At 43.6% G+C, this 17,220-nt stretch overlaps 1 non-coding gene across 1 annotated transcript; it reads left to right on the top strand.

The window, feature by feature from the left end:
* Positions 1 to 365: 365 nt before the first annotated feature.
* Positions 366 to 472, top strand: LOC123390372. Its single transcript, XR_006604960.1, has one exon. It is a non-coding gene; the product is annotated as a U6 spliceosomal RNA (small nuclear RNA).
* The last annotated feature ends 16,748 nt before the right edge of the window (positions 473 to 17,220 follow it).

Below are 17,220 nucleotides of genomic sequence, written 5' to 3'. Positions count from 1 at the left end.
AAAGAAGATCACACACACACACACACACACACAGACACACACACACACACACACAGGAATATTACTCAGCCATAAAAAAGGATGGATCTTGCACTTGCAACATGGATGGAGCTAGAGGGTATAACGCTGAGCAAAATAAGTCAGTCAGAGAAAGACAAATACTGTATGACTTCCCTCATTTGGAATTTAAGAAACAAAATAAACAAGCAAAGGGAAGAAAAGAGAAGGAGAGAAACCTAGAAAAAGACTCAACTGTAGAGAACAAACTGATGATTACCAGAGTGGGTGGCGGACGGGGGAACAGGGGAGAGGGATTAAAGAGAGCACTTATCATGGTGCGAGAAATATGAAATAACATGAAATGAGTGCTCACTTTGGCAGCACATATCCCCAAATTGGAACAATACGGAGAAGATTAGCGTGGCCCCTGCTTAAGGATGACACACAAATTCGTGAGGCGTTCTGCACTTTGCGCAGTTTCCCCAGGGAACCGCCATGCTTGGAGGATTAACGCAGAGGAAAGAGTATGAGTGGAAGCCCCCATGTGCAGCGCTGGATAATGAAATTGTGATATCTGACTAGAAAAATATACATATAGATTTTTTTAGATTGCTATTTATTTGACAGAGAGACAGAGATCACAAGTAGGCAGAGAGGCAGGCAGAGAGAGAGAGGGAGAAGCTGGCTCCCCACCGAGGAGAGAGCCCGATGCGGGGCTCCATTGCAGGACCCCGAGGCCAGGACCCAGGCCAAAGGCAGAGGCCCAACCCACCAAGCCACCCAGGCACCCCAGAAAAATATATTTTTAGTGAAATTAAAAATTAAAAGTGAAATTTAAAAAGAAAGAAAGAAAGAAAAGAATCTCAGGAGATGGCTGGGCTCCTGGTGTCAGAGTTCAGGGAATCTTGACCTCCAGACCAAGCCTTGACCAGAAGCAGCTCCAGCTCGCACCACAGTGTTACACACGGGAACAGCCCCAGACCGTTCCCCATCCTCCCCTCCTCGGCGCCTCACCACACCCCACAGGGCCAGCAGAAGGGGCCTTAGAGCTCTGGTCCCTTGTTCCCCCGCACACTGCTGGGTTCGGCCCTGTCCTTTGAAGGAAAAACTTCCCTGGACGGTCCAGGCGGTGGCAGCCGGTTCCCACCCGGCAGCCTGGGGTTGCAGGTGTCCAAACTCCTAATGCACTTTGGCCTTCAGGAACCACGGAAACGGGGCAACTGGGTGGCCCAGCTGGCTGAGCTCAGATCGTGACCCCAGGGTCCTGGGATGGAGCCCCGCATCAGGCTCCCTGTTCGGCTGGGGAGTCTGCTCGTCCCTCTGCCCCTCCCCAACTTGTGCTCTCTCTCTTTCTCTCTCTCTCAAATAAATAAATAAATAATCTTTACCAGAAGCAGCAGCAGCAGCAGCAGCCACCTAAAGACAGGGAAAGTGAGGTCAGAAGACATCCTTTTGATGTCCGCAGCTATCTGATCATTAGCAGACTTGCTCAGCTCCTAGCCCTCAGATTAATTGTGGGGGTGGGTCCTGAAACCCTGTGAGGCCAGTGCAGGAGCCCTCAGTAAACACCAGTGCTCTCCCCACCTGCTGCCTCTGGAGGGATCTCGTGCAGTCCCCTGAGGTCTCTGAGCCTCAGTCCGGGGTTAAAGGAGCCGCTCGCTGGCCGGACCACCTCGAAATACCCAGATGAGGTAAGGTGTATGAAGGTCATCTTAAAACAACGATAAGATACCACACAGATGTTTTATGTGAAAAAACAATGAGGAATAAAGAAAACAAAATAAAATAATGTGTTAGGTGACATTCTAGTTCTAAATATGTCTCTGTTCTAAAACGCACCTGGGATTTTGGTTTTTATTCAAGTGCGGTGAGACCAACAGATCAGGGGATGACTGCCATTGAAAATCTGGTTTGTTACTTCTAGTTTGTCACTACCCCTCCCCGAGGAGGAGGGGGCACGGACACCACACCAGGCCACACAGGGTTGGTCAGGAGGCAGAAAGAGTGAGGAGAAAGCGTGGCCATGAGTCCTCCCTGTGGCTTTCGCGGGAGGGAATGAAGAAGCAAGACAAGCAGGCTGAGCAGGTCTAGGGTTAGATAGGTTGGATAAGCTCAGCAGGCTCCGGGCTGTGGGGATGGAGCCTCGTGGTCTAGTACTTGGCCCCCGGGTGATGAGGAATATTACCTCCTGGGATGGAAGAGCCAGATGGAGGAGGCAGTTTGGAGTCTGGGCCTTGGAATGGTTAGTTTGCAGACAACAGGCAGGGCTCTGGGCAAGTCTTTTGCTATCTCCAGGAGCTGGCTGATCCTGGAATGGCATTCTCACCCCAGCTCCAGATGTCTCTGCATCAAGAATGCAGAAAATGAGAAAATATAATTAGGGCGCCTGGGTGGCTCAGTGGGTTAAGCCTCTGCCGTCGGCTCAGGTCATGATCTCGGGGTCCTGGGATCGAGCCCCACATTGGGCTCTCTGGTGAGTGGGGAACATGCTTCTCCCTCTCTCTCTGCCTGCCTCTCTGCCTACTTGCGAACTCTCTCTCTCTCTCTGTCGAATACATAAATAATCTTTTAAAAAAAATTATTAATATACTCTGTGCCCAAACTTCCCTTTTTATAAAGATAGCAGTCACATTGAAATGGAGCTCACCCTAATGACCTCTGTTTAACTTGGTTACCCCTGGGAAGACCCTATTTCCAAATATGACCCCATTCTGAGGTACTGGGGATTTCAACATACCTTTTTTAGAGGACTTCATTCAACCCCTACAAACAAGGAACAGTAAGCTTTTTCAGCAAAGGGCCTGACAGTGAACGTTTTAGACTAGAGCCGCATGACTACTCAGCGGCTGCTGTAGCAAGAAAGCAGCCATAAACAATATATAAAGAAATGAGCATGGTTGTGTTCCGATAAAACTTACTTACAAAAAGGGTGCCTGGATGGCTCAGTTGTTGAGCTCAGGTTGTGATCCCGGGGTCCTGGGTCCAAGCCCATTGTGGGGCTCCCTGCTCAGCGGGAAGCCTGCTTCTCCCTCTCCCACTCCCCCTGCTTGTGTTCCCTCTCTCACGGCGTCTCTCTCTGCCCAATAAATGAATAAAAGTTTTAAAAGTAAAGAAATAAAAATAAATAAAAAATTTAAAAATAAATAACTAACTTACAAAACCAGGCAGTAGGCCAGACACGGCTCACAGGCCACAGTTTAAGAAACAGATTTTCAAAACAAGTTAAAAAAAAAAAAAGCTTATGCAGTCTTTCTGAGAGAGGGAATTCAGCCAGGGAAACAGGGGTCAGGAGCAAAATCTGAGTTCCCAGAAGGGCTAGGTTAAAGTCAAGGTAGGCCTAGCCCAGGCTCTAGCTCAGAATTCCACCCCAGAATCAGAAACACGAGAAGGAGAGAGGGCAGAGCAGGCTGGCTCCCTCCCAGCGCTCCCACCGAGTGAATTGCCAAGACTCACAGGTCATGGAGGCGGGGAGGCAAACCCAGGAGATCTCACTGAGGATGAGTTTGTGACCACTAGGTCCACCCACACCTTCCAGGTGGCAAAGAGGGGAGGGATCTGCAGCCAGAAGACAAGAGGGTGGGGGCCGAGCATCTAAAGGGCCAGAGAGCCTGTTAAGAGGGGCAGAGGGCAGAACCCCAAGGTTCATCAGAGTCCGTGACCGTGGGGCTTGCCGCTGAAACTTATTTAGGGAAGGGGCTTTGTTAATGCCCTTCCCACAAAAGCAAATCTTTACTCTGAGTCAACCAAGACTCTATGAAGTGTATTAAATATAAATTAATAAAATATATATATATATAAATTAATAAATAAACACTCAGGGTTGCAAAGAAATAGAAGCAGAGAGGTCAGGAGACTAATGGCAAGTTGCTGACGGAGGTTTAGTTTCACCCTTCTTGGCCTGTTGTCTTCACACCTCATTGACCATCCACTAAAGCAATGGCTGGACCATTAACCCGGATGTGTAGGCAGATGCCTCCCTTGGGCACAATTTTTGACCTGGGTCCTTTCATTCATACTAAGTGTAATTGCTTGCTTCCGAGCTGGGTAATTGGGATTACACTCCACTATTTAAATACAGAGGGGGAGAACCCCAGGCTCCACATTTTCTGTGCATCTTTCTAATAATACAAACACCATCTGCCCCCCAACCGCAGGCAAGATACTATATTCAAACTTGAATTTTTTAAAACCGATAAAAGGCCAATGGCTTAATTTACAGAAGATTTTGCCGTAGGATTTCTTAAAGAGTGAGCTCCCAGAGCAATCAAAATTATTCGATATACAAAATTTCAATTTGCTAGCATTTTTTTCCCCGTTTCCCACCCCAAGAGTAAGGGTTATATATGAAAAAGAAACAGAACTGCTAATGAGCACCCTAGTGGCAGCCCAGTTAGAGAGCTAAAGACTTGAATTTATAAGCAGGGTGAGCAGAAGGCGTATTTTTTTTTTTAAGATTTTATTTATTTATTTGACAGACAGAGATCACAAGTAGGCAAAGAGGCAGGCAGAGAGAGAGAAGGAAGCAGGCTCCCCATCAAGCAGATGCGGTGCTCGATCCCAGGACCCTGGGATCATGACCTGAGCTGAAGGCAGAGGCTTTAACCCACTGAGCCACTCAGGCGCCCCCAGAAGGTATATTTTAAGGACACTTTGAAGATCAGCCTCAAAGCCTGGGATGGGCTGCGACAGATCAGGACATGCACAGACAGGTGAGCCAAAGGGGGGGGGGTGTCAATCAGAGAAGGGGGCTAAAGGGACCAGACCCCAGTCTAGAGCCACGGCCAAGTAGACCCCCCACTGAATACAGAGGGGAGAGCCCCGGTTGCCTCCATGCCCTAGCCATATACAGTGAGACAAACCTACCCAGCCCACTCCAGATGCTGCTTGCTGTAGAGTTTGGGAAGACATTAAACACCTTGCCCATAGAACAGTGGCTTCTCTTTAGAACTTCATCAGCTTCTGGGGCTCTGCATTAAAAACCAGGCACGTGGGGCACCTGGGTGGCTCAGTGGGTTAAAGCCTCTGCCTTCGGCTTACGTCATGAACTCAGGGTTCTGGGATCAAGCTCCACATCGGGCTCTCTGCTCAGCGGGGAGCCTGCTTCCTCCTCTCTCTCTGCCTACTGTAATCTCTGTCTGTCAAATAAATAAATAAAATCTTTAAAAAAACAAAAAACAAAAAACCAGGCACGTGAAAATACAAGGTCCTCTCCCTGCTATGTGACAACCAAGCGTGTAGGCTCGGTTGAGTAGTCATTTGTTACTAATTATTGCTCAGACTTGGTTTTTGCTCTTGATTTACTCTCTGTGTTGTGATTTTCAGAGTAAATTCAAGGTTACCCCTCTATTCATATCAGGCTCACTCACTTGCATTTCCTTATGCTTTTTTGAGGCAGACAGAAAGGTGTAGAGATGCCATGCCAACCAGCGCCCAGGAGCCTCCCCACACAGGTGTGTGTCCATTTGTGACCATCGATCGTCGCAGCCAGGGGAAAAAGCCACCTCGCTTGCCAGCTCGCAGAATTTTGTGCATCACACAGCATCAGTGAAGTGTGCACAAAAAGCGCAGGGCCCTGAGAGGATTGCAAATGCTTTATTTGCAAAATAAGACCACTTGATCAATAATTGATGATCTGCTGTGACCATGATTTCATAGAAGAATGAACATATGAACACTGACAAAGTCAGAAGGACAACCTCTCAAACAAGACAGGTAATAATCTTACATTCACTTTATATATTAGAAAACATGGCTCATGTTTTTCTCATTTGGCTGCAGATTGGTGAAAACGTTCCTTGGGAACCTACAAACATCAGTGCAACAACAGGGTCAGACAGAGTTTAGAAACGACGCTCTAGACCTTGGCTGTCCAGTTCAGGGGCCACTAGGCACGTGTGGCTGTTGAGCACCTGCATGCAATGTGGCTGGTCTGAACTGAGATGTGATGAAATTGTAAGATTCACACCAGATTTCAAAAACATAGTACAAAAAATGTATAATATGTCTTAGTAATTTTTATATTGATTGCTTATTGAAATAATATTTGGGCTATATTGATGTATCATTAAAACGAATTTAACATGTTTTACTTTATTAAGAATGGAGCTACTAGAAAATTCTAAAGATTTATTTATTTACTTTAGAGAGAGTACACAAGCAGGGGGAGGGTCAGAGAGAGAGGGAGAGAAGCAAACTCGCCTCTGAACCATGACAGGGCTCGATCTCATGACCCCAAGATCGTGACCTGAGCAGAAATCAAGAGTCAGACGCTTAAGTGGCTGAGCCATCAGAGGCACCCCGAAGCTACTAGAAAATTCCAAATTACTATGTGACTCACATTATATATCTGTTGGACAGTGCTGCCTAGATGGTCAGCATCAATTGAAGAATGTTTTATGCCACAGAGGTCGATTACAACTTTGGATTCTACGTATATATATCTTACATATTTGACATTGAAAGATCAAATAAATAGGACTTAGATTTATGTCTCCATGCAGAGCAGGGAAGTTATGACGACAAGAACATTAATATGTTCAAGACAGATTGGTGCTGGGGCAGTTTTGTTTGCTGTTTCAGACTATATATTTGATGCCCACTGTGGCCACTAGAGGGCAGCAGCGTATATAAAAATGTGAGTTTTCCTCTAACCATGAGCTCCAGTAGACCCCACAGGCGGAACCATTACAAGGCAGGTCCTCAGTAATTATGAGAGCTGATCTTCTTGCCCTCCCTCTTAAGTGTCAGGCCTTGAGAAAAGGGAGAGACCATGGAGGACTGTAGAACCCTTAAATTATAAGCAAGTCTCAGACAAAACAGTAAAGCAGGAAAGCCATTCAGTAGGAGAGAAAACAGATTCAGAGGCGAATGGACGGTCAAAGACCCAGGGAGTCTAATCAGGTTTACCTTCCTGGCTCTGCTACTAACAAAGTGAGTGGCCAAAAGCATGTCATTGAGCTTCGACTGCTTCCTCTGTGAAATGAGGTGGAGTGAGATGAGCTTCAGTGCACGCCCAGCCTCAGGAGCCTTACTTTGAAGAGAAAAGCCTGCAGGCCTGGTACTATTACGGGTTTAATGGGAAGTCAAAGAGAGCAGTCATTGTAAGACTTGCGGGCACAATGGTACTATAAATTCATGCTCTGAGGCCCCCTGTGCTCCAAACACTTAACAGTAACAGATGAAATATAAAAATTTGAAAATTTAAAACCAAAGCCTTGCTTAAAAAAAAGAGGACCATCTCTGAGGACCAGAACAACAGAGACGCGACACTTTAAGCTGGATGATGCTGTGGGGTTGTGAGTCTCCAGGATGAGAAGCAGGCAGAGACAATGAGGAGCTTTCCTGCTGTGGTGAGATAGAGAATGCCATGTGAGGAGTCCCCAAGCCAGGGACTGGGTGGGGCTCCCACACTCAAGAACCAGGGGCATAAAATACGTAACTGCTTCCAGAGCTGAGGCTTATACCAAACTTCTTAGCTCTGCAGGAAGTGGAATTGGGTTCCCTGGCCAATGACAAGATCAGTGGCATTCCCAAATTATGACAGCACAGATACCTGAGCTGATGGTAGGAGATCTGGTTTAGAACGGGGCGGGGGGGGGGGGGAGGTTAAGAGGAAGCAACTATAAAACCACTAGTTTGGGGGCATGGACATGAGAGAGAGAGATCAGAGTTATTAATAGTCACTCCCCCAAAAGAAAGACTAAGAAAGGCAATCAAAATTTGTATTAAAAAAAATTGCAATGGCAGAAAGTGAATTCAATTCAGATGAAGTGAAACAGTAGGGCAATCCAATATTGATTTTTTTAAATAAGATTTCATTACTGGGGCGCCTGGGTGGCTCAGTGGGTTAAGCCTCTGCCTCCGGCTCAGGTCATGATCCCGGGGCCCAAGATTGAGCCCCACATTGGGCTCTCTGCTCAGCAGGGAGCCTGCTTCCCCCACTCTCTCTGCCTACTTGTGATCTCTGTCTGTCAAATATAAAAAAAAAATCTTTAAAGATTTCATTACTTATTCACCAAATATTTTAAGCAACTACAGCTTCCCAGATACTATTTTGAGTGCTGAGGATATAATAATAAAGAAAATAAAAAGGATATAATAGAAAATATAAAATATAGAAAATATAAAAGAAAATAAGAAGGATATTATAATAATAATAAAATAATAAAGAAAATAAGAAGAGGAGGGGGCAAGGGGCAGAAGGTTTATTTGACGAATATACAGCTGAAAACTTTCCTAATATATGGAAGGAAACAGACATCCAAATCCAGGAGGCATAGAGAACTCCCATCAAAATCAACAAAAGCAGGCCAACATCAAGACATATCATAGGAAATCTGCAAAATACAGAGATAAGGAAAAAAGTCCTAAAAGGAGCAAGGGAAAAGAAATCCCATGGGGCACCTGGGTGGCTCAGTCAGTGAAGCATCCATCGTGGGGCTTGATCACAGGACCATGGGATCATGACCTGAGCAGAATGTAGACACTTAAGAGACTCATTTTACATCTAAAGACGCCTTATTAATGAATTTCTTTGAGCCACCCAGACACCCCAAGAGACTCACTTTACATCTAAGACATCTGCAGATAGGGAAGGGATGGAGAGCCATTTATCATGCTATCAAAAGAAAGCCAGAGTAGCCATACTTGTATTGACAAACTAGACTTTAAACCAAAGACTGCAAAAAGAGATGTAGAAGAGCACCACATCATAATAAAGGGGTCTAACAAGAAGATCTAACAATGGCAAATATTACCCCCACAACTTTGGAGCACCCAAATATATAAAACAATTAATAACAAATACAAAGAAATTCATTGATAATAATACAATAAAAGTAGGGGATTTAATGCCTCACTACAGCAATGAACAGATCATCTAAGCAGAAAATCAATAAGAAAACAAGGGCCTTGGATGACACAGTGGAACAGAGGGACTTAACAGGTATATTCAGAGCATTTCATCCTAGAGCAGCAGAACACACATTCTTTTTGAGTGCACATGGAACACTCCAGAATAGATCACATACTGGGTCACAAATCAGGCCTCAACAAGCACAAAAAGATTGAGATCATACCATACTTATTTTCTGACCACAATAAACTTGAAACTTGAAGTCAACCAAAACAAAAAATTTGGAAAGAACACAAACACATGGAAATTAAAGAACATCCTACTAAAGAATGAATGGGTTAATGATGAAATTAAAGAAGAAATAAAAAAATTCATGGAAACTAATAAAAATGAAAACACAATGATCCAAAACCTTTGGAATGCAGCAAAAGCAGTCATAAGAGGGAAGTATATAACAATATAGGCTTACCTCAAGAAGCAAGAAAGGTCTCAAATATACAACCTTATCTTACACCTAAAGGAGCTAGAAAAAGAACAGTAAATGTAGGCTAAAACCAGCAGAAGATGGGAAATAGTCAAGACCAGAGCAGAAATCAATGATATAGAAACAAACAACAACAAATTCAGAATAGATCAAAGAGACTAGGAGCTGGTTCTTTGAAAGAATTAATAAATTGATAACCCTTAGCCAGACTTATCAAAGAAAGAAAGAAAGAACCCAAATAAATAAGATCACGAAAAAGAGAGGAGAGATCAGGGTGCCTGCGTGGCTCAGTTGGTTGGGCGGCTGCGTTCGGCTCAGGTCATGATCCCGGACTTCCAGGATCAAGTCCCACATCGGGCTCCCAGCTCCTTGGGGAGTCAGCTTCTCCTTCTGACCTTCTCCTCTCTCATGCTCTCTCTCACTCATTCTCCCTCAAATAAATAAATAAAATCTTTGAAAAAAAAAAAAAAGAGAGAGGAGAGATCACAACCAACGCCACAGAAATACAAACAATTATAAAAGAATATTATGAAAAACTATATACCAAAAAATTGGATAATCTGGAAGAAATTGATAAATTCCTAGAAACATAAAAACTACCAAAACTGAAACATGAAGAAATAGAAAATGTGAACAGACTGATCACCAGCAAATTAAATCAGTAATCAAAAATGTCCCAACAAAAGTCCAGGACCAGACAGCTTCCCAGGGGAATTCTACAAAATATTTAAAGATTTAAAGAAGAGTTAATAAGTTAATACCTATTCTTCCCAAACTGTTCCAAAACAGGAAGGATACCTTCTTTTTTTTATTTTTTAAGATTTTATTTATTTATTTGACAGAGGGAGACACAGCAACAGAGGGAACACAAGCAGGGGGAGTGGGAGAGGGAGAAGCAGGCTTCCCGCCGAGCAGGGAGTTCGATTCGGGGCTCTATCTCAGGACCCCGGGATCATGACCTGAGCCAAAGGCAGACACTTAATGACTGAGCCACCCAGGTGCTCCAGAAGGATAACTTTTAAACTCATTCTATGAGGCCAGCATTACCTTGATCCCCAAATCAAAGACTCCACTGAAAAGAATTACATGTCAATATCCTTGATGAACATGGATGCTAAAATTCTCAATAAAATATTAGCAAGCTGAATCCAACAGCACATTAAAAGAGTCATAAACCACCATCAAGTGGGATTTATTCCTGGGCTACAGGGGTTATTCAATATTCACAAAACAACCAAATGATATACCACATGAATATAGGAAAGGAGAAGAACCATATAATCTCTTAATAGATGCAAAAAAAAACATTTGACAAAGTACAGTATCCACTCTTGATAAAATCCCTCAACAAAATAGGGTTAGAGGGAATATACCTCAACATCATAAAGGCCATCTAGGAAAGACCCACAGCTAATAACATTCTCAATGGGGAACAACTGAGAGCTTTCCCTCTATGGTCAGGAGCAAGACAGGGATGTCCACGCTCACCATTGTTATTTAACATAGCACTGGAAGTCCTAGCTGCAGCAATCAGAAAACATAAAGAGGGGCGCCTGGGTGGCTCAGTGGTTAAGCCGCTGCCTTCAGCTCGGGTCGTGATCTCAGGGTCCTGGGATCGAGTCCCGCATCGGGCTCTCTGCTCAGCGGGGAGCCTGCTTCCTCCTCTCTCTCTCTCTGCCTGCCTCTCTGCCTACTTGTGATTTCTCTCTGTCAAATGAATAAATAAAATCTTTAAAAAAAAAAAAAAAAAAAAAAAAAAAAAAAAAAAAAAAAAAAAAAAAGAAAACATAAAGAAATGAAATGCATCCAAATTGGCAAGGAAGAAACCAGACTTTCACTATTAGCAGATGACCTGATACTCCTTGTAGAAAATATGAAAGACCAAAAAATTGTTAAAACTGATACACAAAGTCAGTGAACATCAACATTCAGAAATCTATTGCATTTCTTTACACCAACAATGAAGCAGTGCAAAGAGTAATCAAGGAGTCGATCCCATTTACAACTGCACCCAAAACCATAAGCTACCTAGGAATAAACATAACCGAAGAAGTAAAAGATCTGTACTCCGAAAACTAGAGAACACTTATGAGAGAAATTAAAGATAACACAAAGAAATGGAAAAACACTCCATGCTCATGGGTTGGAAGAAAAAATAATGCTAAAATGTCTGTGTTACACAAAACTATGCATTGAATGTAACGCCTATCAAAATGCCACCAGCATTTTTCACACAGCTACAACAAACAAACCTAAAATTCATATGGAACCACAAAGATTCCACATAGCCAAAGCAATCTTCAAAAAGGAAAGCAAAGCTGGAGGCCTCACAATTCCGGACTTCAAGCTGTATTACAAAGCTGTCATCATTAAGACAGTGTGGTACTGGCACAAAAACAGACACATAGATCAATGGAACAGAATAGAGAGCCCAGAAATGGACCCACACTTATGGTCAATTAGTCTTCAAGAAAGCAGGAAAGAATACCCAATGGAAAAAAGACAATCTCAACAAACGGTGTTGGGAAAACTGGGCAGTAACATGCAGAAGAATGAAACTGAACGACTTTCTTACACCAGACACAAAAAATAAATTAAAAATGCATGAAAAAAATGCATTAAAGACCTAAATGTGAGACAGGAAATCATCAAAATCCTAGAGGAGAACACAGGCTGCAAGCTCTTTGACACTGTCCATAGCAACTTCTTATTAGATATGCCTCCAGAAGCAAGGGAAACAAAAGCAAGAATGAACGATTGGGACTTCATTAAAATAAAACCTTTTACACAGCAAAGGAAACAATCAGCAAAACTAAAAGGCAACCTTTGAGGAGTGCCTAGGTGTCTCAGTTGCTTAAGCATCCTACTCTTGGTTTCGGCTCAGGTCATGATCTCGGGGTCATGGGATTAGGCCTTGTGTTGGCCGCTGTGCTCAATGCAGAGTCTACTTGAGATTCTTTCCTTCTTCCTCTCCCTCGCCCTCTGCTCTCCCCACTCTAAAATAAATTAGTTAATTAACTCTTTTTAAAAATAAAAATAAAAAATAAAAGACAAACTTTGGAATGGGAAAAAATATTTGTAAGTGACATATCGGATAAAGGGTTAATAGCCCAAAACTATAAATAACTTATCAAACTCAACACCCAAAAAACAAACAATCCAATTAAGAAATGGGCAGAAGATATGAATCGACGCTTTTCCAAAGAAGACATCCTGATGAAGAAATGTTCAACATCACTCATCATCAGAGAAATACAAATCAGAACTACAAGGAGATATCATATCACACCTGTCAGAATGGCTGAAATTAACAACACAGGAAACAACAGATGTTGGTGAGGATGCTGAGAAAGGGGAACCCACTTACACTGTTGGTGAGAAGGCAAGCTGGAATAGCCACTCTGGTAAACAGTATGGAGGTTCCTCAAAAAGTTAAAAATAGAGCTACCCTATGACCTAGCAATTGTACTACTAGGTAGTTACTGAAAGAATACAAAAATATAGATTTGAGGGGCACATGCTCCCCATGTTTATGTGCTCCCCACAGCTTTATCATTAATAACCAAATTATGGGAGAGCCAAAATGTCCATCATCTGGTGAATTTGTCAAATGACAAATAAGATGTGGTTTAGACGTGGCTCAGCTGGTTAGGTTTTGGACTCTTAATTCAGCTCAGGTCATAATATCAGGGTTGTGGATCAAGCCCCATGCTCAGCAGGGAGTCTGCTTCAGATTTCCTGTCTCTGCCCCACTCTCTTCTCCCCCCGCCCACTCATTCTTACCAATAAATCTTTTAAAAAAAAAATGATGTGACACACACACACACACACACACACACGAATATTACTCAGCCATAAAAAAGAATGAAATCTTGACATTTGATGTAGATGGAGCTAAAGAATATTATGCTAAGCAAAATAAGTCAGTCAGAGAAAGACAAATACCATATGATTTCACTCATATGTGGTATTTAAGAACTGAAACAGAAGAATGTGCGTTGGGGGTAAAGCAAGCAAACCATAAAATAGACTTTAACTACAGAGAACAAACTAAGGGTTGCTGGAGAGGAGGTGGGTGGGGACATGGGTTAAATGGGTGATGGGCATAAAGGAGGGCAGCTGTGATGACCATTGGGTGTTATATGCAAGTGATGAATCACTAAATCCTACCCCTGAAATTAATATTACACTATATGTTAACTAACTAGAATTTAAATTAAAAAATTGAAATGAACAAAACAAAACAAAAAAAAAAAAGAAAACAAAGTGACTGCCTTCATGGAACTTACATTATAATAGAAGTGACAAACAATTACTAAAAATTATATGTCAGGTAACAACAAGTGTTATGAAGAAATGTTGAGAATCCTCAAAGATATAAAGGAATGATTAATAATTATAAATAGAAACATAACTTATGGAGCACCTGGGTGGCTCACTTGGTGAAGCTACTGCCTTTGACTCCCATGGAGTCCTGGGATGGAGTCCCGCATTGGGATCCCTGCTCAGCAGGGAGTCTGCTTCTCCCTCTGACCCCCTCCCCTCTTATGCTCTCTCTCTCATTCTCCCTCTCTCAGTTAAATAAACAAAATCTAAAATAATAATAATAATAATAATTTATGAAACAAAAAATAGGCAACATTTTAAAAAGCAATTTATAAAAAAGAACCGATTGAAATGAAAAATATAGACATTGAGATAAATAAACTAAATAGTATTGAATGAACATTCTGAAGTCATAATGGAAGAGAACTTAATTAATTAAAAGACAGTACTGATGAAATCACCCATAATGCAGCACAAAGAGAGAATACGTATTTTTATTTTTTTTAAGATTTTATTTATTTTTTTTGACAGAGATCACGAGAAGGCACAGAAGCAGGCAGAGAGAGATAGATAGAGAGAGAGAGAGAGAGAAGCAGGCTCCCAGCTGAGCAAAGAGCCCAATGTGGGGCTCAATCCCAGGACCCTGAGATAGTGACCTGAGCCAAAGGCAGAGGCTTAACCCACTGAGCCACCCAGACACCCCAGAGAATACGTATTTTTAAAAGTATGAAAAAGCAAAGAGAAATATATATGTACACACACACACACAATGCAGTTAAGAGACATGGGATGTGGACTAACAGGCATCAACATACAGCTAATAGCAATTCCAGAAGAAAAGAATAAAAGGAATGAGAGAGAACTGATGTCCATGGAGGGAACACCTGAGGTTTTCCAGTATTAAAGTTAGAATTCACTAAGAACTCTAGATATGGTTATATAGGAACTCTTACCTTCATTATGACGTATCTAGGTGCCCAAACATCAAAAGTGACACCACAGAACACATAAGGATAAAGGAAAAGGTCATATTAAATAAGGCAATCTACAGAGGAAAGCAAATCTGATGGGTAGCAACATCAGCAGCAATAGTTGCCAGGAAACACAGGAGGAACTCTGGCACAGTGCTGAAAGTTGCCAATCAACACAGGATTCTGTACCCAGCTAAACTATCATCCATTCAAGAGTGAGAAAAAAAAATTTTTTTTCAGGCATTCAATAATTAAAAGTATTAATAGTCTGTGGGTCCCAGGTAACAGAAATACTAAGGAATGATATCATAATGGAAAAGACAACAATTTGGGACTGAACAACAAAAGCACAACATATCTAAACAACAGTAACAATAATGGCTACAACATGTTGTTTCCAGCTTTGAGCCAGGAATTATATCCGGCATTTCCCAAGCAGTATATCTCTCAGCCCTCAAAGTCAGGAAGTGAACTAGGGATTAATGACTCCTTTGTAAGGATAAGAAATCTTTCTGGTAGAACAAGATAATCACATTGCTATGAACTGAATGTTTGTGTCCACCCCCCCCCAATAAATTCGTATGTTGAAGCCCTAATGCCCACTATGATGGTACTAGAGATGGGGCCTTTGACGGGTAATTAGGTTTAGATAAGTTATGAGGCTGGAGCCCCCATGATGGGGAAAGTGGAAGAGACACCAGGGACTTGCCCCACTATGCCCAGTACCCAGGTACTCATGGCATATTGTTATAGTAGCTCAAGCTAAGACACATGCATCATTGTCTGGATCTATACAAAGACAGGAAGCCAAAGAAGCAAGAAGGCAGGTGCAGGGGGATTTTACCGACCCTTAGGAACAAGACTAGAGGGACTGTGTGAGGTAAAAACAGCTGTTTGACAGGGAGGAGAGGGAGGCGATCTAATTCCAGAGTATTTCATGCAGGTGATGACCCATTGCCCTACCCACCTCTCCCCAAGGCCCAGCTGAGTTTGCCCCATTTTAAACACCATAATAGGGGCACCTTGGTGGTTCAGTCGAATAAGCATCTGCTTTTGGCTCAGGTCATGATTCCAGAAGCCTGAGATCAAGCCCTGCATCGGGTTCCCTGCTCAGTGGCAGTCGGCTTCTGCCTCTCCCTCTGCCTGCCATTCTTCCTAGTTTTGTTCTCTATCTGTCAAATTAAAAAAAAAATTAAACATTATTATATCAGAAACAGCTGGCCAGGGGTGCCTGGGTGGCTCAGTGGGTTGAGCCGCTGCCTTTGGCTCAGGTCATGATCTCAGGGTCCTGGGATCGAGTCCCACATCGGGCTCTCTGCTCAGCAGGAAGCCTGCTTCCTCCTCTCTCTCTCTCTCTCTCTGCCTGCCTCTCTGCCTACTTGTGATATCTGTCTGTCAGGTGGATAAATAAAATCTAAAAAAAAAAAAAAAAAAAAAGAAAGAAAGAAACAGCTGGCCAACTTTTAGCCTGGACCAGGTTTTCTAGCTATAAACAAAGAGGCATTTACAGGAACTATAACCTTGGACTGAGCTCCCCAAGCCTGGCTACACCCAGAAATCTGCTAAGGAGCTTTCAAACATACTGATGTCTTCCCCTAAGATTAGTATTTCAGTGATCTCAGGGACTACCTGGGCAATAAGATTCTTTTTTCAATCTCCAGTGGGGAATACTGTCATCCAACCACAGCTGAGAACCAATGGCCTAGAACTAGACAAGAGAAAGGAAAATGTTCTTGCTGAATGTGGTGGCAGGGGCCCGTCAGCCCCTCTCAAGTGCCAGGACAAGCCCTTTGGCAAACCTCAGAGGCCAGTGTTCTGACAGCTTCGAGAACTGGTTCCCCTTTCCTTGAAGGAAGAAAAGAGGAAGCATAGAGTACTTGTCAGCAAACTGACGATTCTCCCAGAGTGGAGGAGGGGCGCTGTCTCTTCTCTAGACCTGCACAGAATGAAAGGCAGCAGCCTAGAACCGGGGTGATACGAGGAGACTGTCCAGTTCCTCCTGTGCATGGGCTCAGCAGGAAATGACCTAGACGATGCCGGTTCTGTGAAACCTCATCCCCTCGGGTCTAGAAAGCACTTCCCCCTCCTCCCTTCTTCTTCCCCCTGCCCCTCTCTCTCCCTACCCCCACCTCTGTCCCAGGGTTCCCTACATCTTGAGCTGGCCCTTCCCATTCACATCTTCCACCTCCCACCACCCCCAACTTCCCAGCACCCCCAGGCATCGGGCCATGCCTCAGCTCCCTGCTGCCCCCAGCACCCCCAGGCATCGGGCCATGCCTCAGCTCCCTGCTGCCCCCATACGCCCTCATCCTTGCCCTGCCCGCGTAGGGTCCTGACTGCTTCTCCTTGGCCGGTACCCAGGAGAACACCTGAGATTTCTGGAGGCCTTCCTTGGGCCACCTGCCCATCTCCCAGGGGGGATTCTTCTGACAGCATCACGTGTTGACTGAGGCGTCCTCACTCCTGGGTTCGAGACTCCCCGCTCTCTGTCTACACAACCCCGCCCTCCTGAGCTGAAGCCTCAGGGCTTCCTTTGGCCTGAGCTCACCTTGTGCCTTCCCATCCCGGTGGTTCCTGGGCTCAGC

Source organism: Mustela putorius, unplaced genomic scaffold (assembly GCF_011764305.1).
Source record: "Mustela putorius furo isolate JIRA1106 unplaced genomic scaffold, ASM1176430v1.1 tig00537335_pilon_pilon_pilon, whole genome shotgun sequence".
NCBI lineage: Eukaryota > Metazoa > Chordata > Mammalia > Carnivora > Mustelidae > Mustela > Mustela putorius.
This window is presented reverse-complemented; position numbering and strand designations above follow the sequence as displayed.